The 5,611-nt window shown below is 35.6% G+C and overlaps 1 long non-coding RNA gene across 1 annotated transcript; it reads left to right on the forward strand.

Moving 5' to 3' along the window:
* Positions 1-1,028: 1,028 nt before the first annotated feature.
* Positions 1,029-4,189, forward strand: LOC130992865 (uncharacterized). The gene is made up of 3 exons (XR_009091450.1): positions 1,029-1,360; positions 3,316-3,377; positions 3,897-4,189. It is a non-coding gene; the product is annotated as an uncharacterized LOC130992865 (long non-coding RNA).
* The last annotated feature ends 1,422 nt before the right edge of the window (positions 4,190-5,611 follow it).

The following is a 5,611-nucleotide window of genomic DNA, read 5'->3' on the forward strand; positions in this document are numbered from 1 at the left end:
ACTCCTCATCACCATGCAAAATGAGTGTTTATCAACTCCCCCAAACTTAAGATGTTGCTCGTCCTCGAACAACGAGAAGAACAAAACAATAAACACGAATGGGTAAGATGATTGGTGTAACACCCCGTACTTTTCCTATGATGTGAGATAGTGTCTTAACACTATTGAGAGAACTGAGATGTCGAGACGCGAGACTTTTTTTTTTATGATTAGATAAGACAGATTGTCTTTTAAATAGAGATACGAGTGACTAAACCGAGGATAGAGTTAGAATGATGAGATTCGAGAAATGAGCTGAGATAGAGATGCTGATTGAATTGAGTTGAGATTTTATTTCCGATTACCGGGAATAAATTTAACAGATACTGAGTTATCAGAGTTTGATTGACCTATTAAAGAGAATAGGTATAATGAGTCTGACCTAGAGTCGAGGAAGAAAGAGTGAGAACCTTGATGAAAAGAGTCGGTCCGAGAGATGTCTAGTTTGTTTGCTTTGCCGACTGCTTTGATGTGACATTATGTGAAATTACGTGACTGATCGATTATGTGATTTTCGTGATGTGTATCACTGTGACCGAGTTATTATGATTTTTTTTATTCGAGACCTTAGCATTTGGAATTTTGATTAAGTTTCCAAAGCAAGTATGTTTTATTTTTATCAAGAAATCGAATGATGCCGGTTTATGAAAATTTTTCCGAGCATAATATTTTTAAATTATTTTTCCTACGAAGAGGAATATTATAATTGAGTGAGTGCACTAATAATAGTGCTATGATCATTATTTTGGTCACATGAATAATTATACTATGGTATTTTATTAATGAGTGACTTTACCATAGTTTTGTGATTTTTATTTAATCACCTTTCACACACTTTATTTTAATCTCCCATACCATATGTTATATGTCTCAATTTTGCTAAGTATGGAATTGAGAGAGTAAAGAATTGAGAGTATGAGATGAGAGAGTGTAGAGATTAGAGAGAGATTAGAGAGAGAAAGATCATTCATTAATTAGCAAATATTTCATAAGATTTGCAAATCTCCTTTAAAGATTGCAAGATCATTCTCAATCTTGCAAAGCCAAACCTCTCTCTCCCTCACTAAAATTTTCGATCACCCCTCTCTCCCTCACTACAATTTTCGCCCAACACACACATACACTCATCTTCTTCACCTCACACTTCCACCATTTTCCACCATTAGAGCAAACCTTCGAAGCTTCCAACAAAACTACCAAACACCTCACATCACTCTAAAACTTTCCATAAACACTATCTATCCTCATTTGATCAAGAGATTCCTTGAAGAAGAGCCTCAAAATTTAGAGTGAGAAAGTGTAAACTTTGGTAAGAACTTGGGTAAGTAACCATGTCTTCCCTAAAATCTTGTTTGAAAGATGTTATGTGAGTGTATTCTTGAAAGATGAGCAAGAAAATCACCCCTCCCTTTTCTTTTCCAAATTTTCGAAAAAGTGGGTCTTCACCCCTTTCAAAATTTTTCTTTTTCTTTTCTTGTTTGGGGGTGAAAAATGAGAGTTATGTGATGTATATTGATGTTTGATATATGTTGTGAAATATGTGTCTTGAGATGTGAAACTTTGATGGAAGTTAGTTTACCCCAAAAATGGTAACTTTTGAGTTAATGAGTTAAATGATGAATTGATGATATAAATGAGTCTATGAGGTGTAGATGATGATGATTGATGGATTAATTTAAGTATATGATGTCAATTGGAGTTTTTGATGTGGGTTAGTTTACTAAAATTTGGGGATATGTGTATATATGCCCTTATTGGTGAATTGATGGTTTTGATGTGAGATTAATTGGTTAAAAATGAAAGATCTATGAGTAGATTAAAGATTTGTATGTGTTTGTAAAAATTTCAAAGAGTTAGTTTAGTAAAAATTAGGACTTTTTAGTCTATGTGTTATTTAAGTGATTTTGCTTGAGATATATGTTTTTAAGCATGATAGTAGTGTCTTTGTATTTTTTGATTAAGTCTATTGTAGGCTAAATAAAATTTTGGCTTATTTTAGTTTGTATGAATTTTTGAGTTTTTATATGATGTGAGTTTGATGCTTTATAAAATGAGGTTTAATTGCTCTATGATCATTATGAGAATTTTATCCATGTTTTGCTAAGAGTTTTATGTTGATACATGGATTTTCATAAAAATGTAATAAATATAGTTTTTATGATAAAAAGAGAGTAAATATGAGAATAATGAGTTATATGATGTAAATGATCATATTTGAGTATTTGAGAAATTTCGAGCATGAAATTGAAAAGGAATTTGTTAGATATGTTCGTTGAAGTGTTTTCTATGAGATTTGAGTGGATGATGAAAGAAAAGAGTCGAGATTGAGTATTACGAGTATTTTGATGTATTTGAATGTTTTTAAGTGCTTTAAGTGCTTAAAATGAGTTTTGATGTGTTTGCTTTGTTTAAATGTTGAGTTGAGCATGTTTGCTTGTGTGTATGTTTCGGAGTCGTTTTTCACGACACACTGACCTACTGTTTTCGAGGGGTTCTTGATACCCAAACGCTCTGAAAATTTTATGTTAAGTATATTTGAGAGTCTTGAGCATACCGATAAAATTTCAAGTCATTTGGACTTCGTTTGCTATTTGTATAAAATGTAAAACTAAAACTGCTACATTCTGCCGAATTGTTCGGTGAGTAGCCAATAGAGTCATCGTTTACAGTAGCTTTCCTTAGCATTCTGGAACCCAAATTTTTATGGATGAGACCTAAGTGTCTTAGCTAAGTATCCACCAAATTTCAGAACGTTTTGACAACGTTTGTTATTTTTCAAAAATCAAACTTTTCGGTTGCTAAAAACTGCCGAATATGGTAGACTGTAGTAAAACAGTCATATCTCCTAAAATACTTGGATTTTTTGATCCTACTTTTTTTTAAATGAAACTAGACTCGAAGAGGTTTCTGTTGGTATGAGTTACGACCCCAGGAGAGTTCTGTACAGAGTCTGGTGAGGTTTTAAAGTTGAGTCAGTGCAGAGTAAAGCTTGTTTTCGACTTGTCTATGTGTGTTTTAATATGCCTAAGTGTTTATACTTGTTTATGTGCTTGTTTGCTATAAGTTTGAGTCGAGTTGAGAGTTAAGTCGAAAATTGGACGTGTGAATCCTTAGAAGCCAAGTATACCTAGGGATTGAGTTTTAACGGGTAAATAGACGTTGAGTGAGAAGTTAGAGTAAAGAAGAGATTGGATTTAGAATTTGAGTTTCTGACTAAGGTTTGTTTTATCACATGAACCTTCAATGACGATGACGATGTGATGATGACATATGAAGGCCCGAGCGAGACGAAGAAGTAAGTTGCCTGATTTCTTTCCAGAATAAGCGAAGGACTTCAGGTGGGCAATATTTTGAGTATACAAATATTATCCGAGCTTTCTAAAATGATTTAATGATATAATGATGTTATGAGATTAACAAATGTTTTGAGATAAATGATATTTGAGAACTGTTTGACTTGCCAATTTTTGATGTTGAGCTTGTGTGTTACCCTCTACTGATGAGACGAATTCGGTCCTGCCACAAGCGGGATTTTGTGCACAGAGGTGACTGTGAGCCGTCTTCGGGTCGGCCGGTCACGGTACTTGAGAGGGAGGCCTACTTCTCAGTACCTTAATTATGATGATGAGTTGTAGATGCGGTACATACATGACGTATACTTTGTCTGCAGACACTTATTTATGATGTTAATTATGAAAACTGCATGCACAGATTCTTTTAATACTAATTTATTTCTGTGTGTTGCTGAGATGTGGCAAGTTTCAAACCTATAGCTCTACGAGCACCTTTCTTGTTTTTCGGCATTTGCCCACTGAGTATTATGTACTCACGCCCTGCATGTATTTCTAAATGTGCAGGCTAAGCTGGGAGTGAGATTGGACTGGTGCTAATGGGGGAGAGTTTCAAATGATGTAAATTAAATTACTATTTTGCCTCTATGATAATAGAGTCTTGATGTTTGAATTACTTAGTTTCTTTTGAGATCAAGCAATACACTCACGGTTATGTGTCTTCATACATATAATCGGTTCGCCTTTTGCTGCGATACTCTGCAAATTATGCTTCCTTATGAAAAATGAACTATACGCGTTTTGTTTTTGTTCGTGAAATTCCTAATAATTAAAAAGTTATGACAATGTTGACGATTTTACCCTTGGGCTAATTTTATGAAGTTTTTCCTTAGCATGCTTTTATGTGAGCTTCCGCAAGACGTTCACCTAGTTCTTCTTATCTTTTATTCTTTAAAAATAGTCGTATCGATACCCGTACCCCACTATTACTAGTGTCGGGTTTTCGGGCTGCGACAATTGGATCATCGATGCCTCAGAAAAATAAAACTTTTGAATTCCCTCAAATCCTCAACACATGAACACAATAATTACCAACAAGTATAATCCATGGCAAATTTAACCTTGACATTCCAACAATTGACTCTCAAGATAAAAGTGTTTCACTCAACTCACAATTGATGGAAAAGGACGTGTATCTCTCATCGACACTCATGCAATGTAGATTACTTACCATAGGCTTGCCAATCGTCTCAAGTCTCCTTCGCTAAAAGTGTGCCAAGAGTAAGATCAAATAGGTCTTTATATCGAGTTCTAATGTAGGGACATTGGATTAGGTGGGGAAATTTGGCCAACCTTATGACTTCACCATTCAAGTGGATTAGGTGGGGACATTGGACGTGTATCTCTCATCGACACTCAAATTAAATTGCTTTCACCAACCTTATGACTTCACCATTTAAGCATGGAATAAATTCCATCTTCCACCTAACAACATCTCCATAATCACCACAAACCAAGGGATATAATCATTATAAATCAAAACTAGACATTCTTTTATGCTCTCACTTTTCTAGTAACACACAAAGTCGATTATCCATGAGATTTTCAATTATACACTCGACTTTTTCAACCAACTTCCATCAATTTTTTTTTAGAGCTTATAAGAATGACTAGTATTATGTTTCACCCCTTATTTCGAACAACCCACAACCAATACCACACAACGATCCCCATAAACTCCATCACCCCCTATCATCCGGTTAAAGAATCAAAGCTTAAAAAGGCTCAAACACGGTTAACAAGGAAATAATGTTTTCAGGAAAGTGTTTGGGATATAACGTTGATGAGCCCATGTTTGTGCTCATTTTTTGTGTCTATTTTAGGTCTAGATAGAGTCTTTTTCCTTTGTTTTGCTAGAGTCAGTCGCCTGGGAGGGCGTAGTTCCACGGCAGGCCCGTTCTTTGGGCAGAAGGTGCTTTTAAGGCATAATGCTGCTGCATTCCGCGAAAGAGGCATGAGTTTGAAGCACAGGAGTTTGGGACACTCAGAAGCTTGTTTTGAAGACCAAAAGTCCGAGAAGAAGGATGTTGGGCAAACCGACCCTTTGCCCATAAGTACCGCGCGGGATCCAGTTGCATCGGAAGAAAGTTCTGGGCATAATGCGACTTCGGTTCGGGGAAGAAGTGTGAGCACAAATACAAAACCGATTGGAGCTTGGAGCAGCAGGTTACAAAAGCTTAGATAAAGTTTGGAGTTGCTCAAGGCAAAACCGACCCTTTGCC

The sequence above is a fragment of the Salvia miltiorrhiza genome, chromosome 7, assembly GCF_028751815.1.
Source record: "Salvia miltiorrhiza cultivar Shanhuang (shh) chromosome 7, IMPLAD_Smil_shh, whole genome shotgun sequence".
NCBI lineage: Eukaryota > Viridiplantae > Streptophyta > Magnoliopsida > Lamiales > Lamiaceae > Salvia > Salvia miltiorrhiza.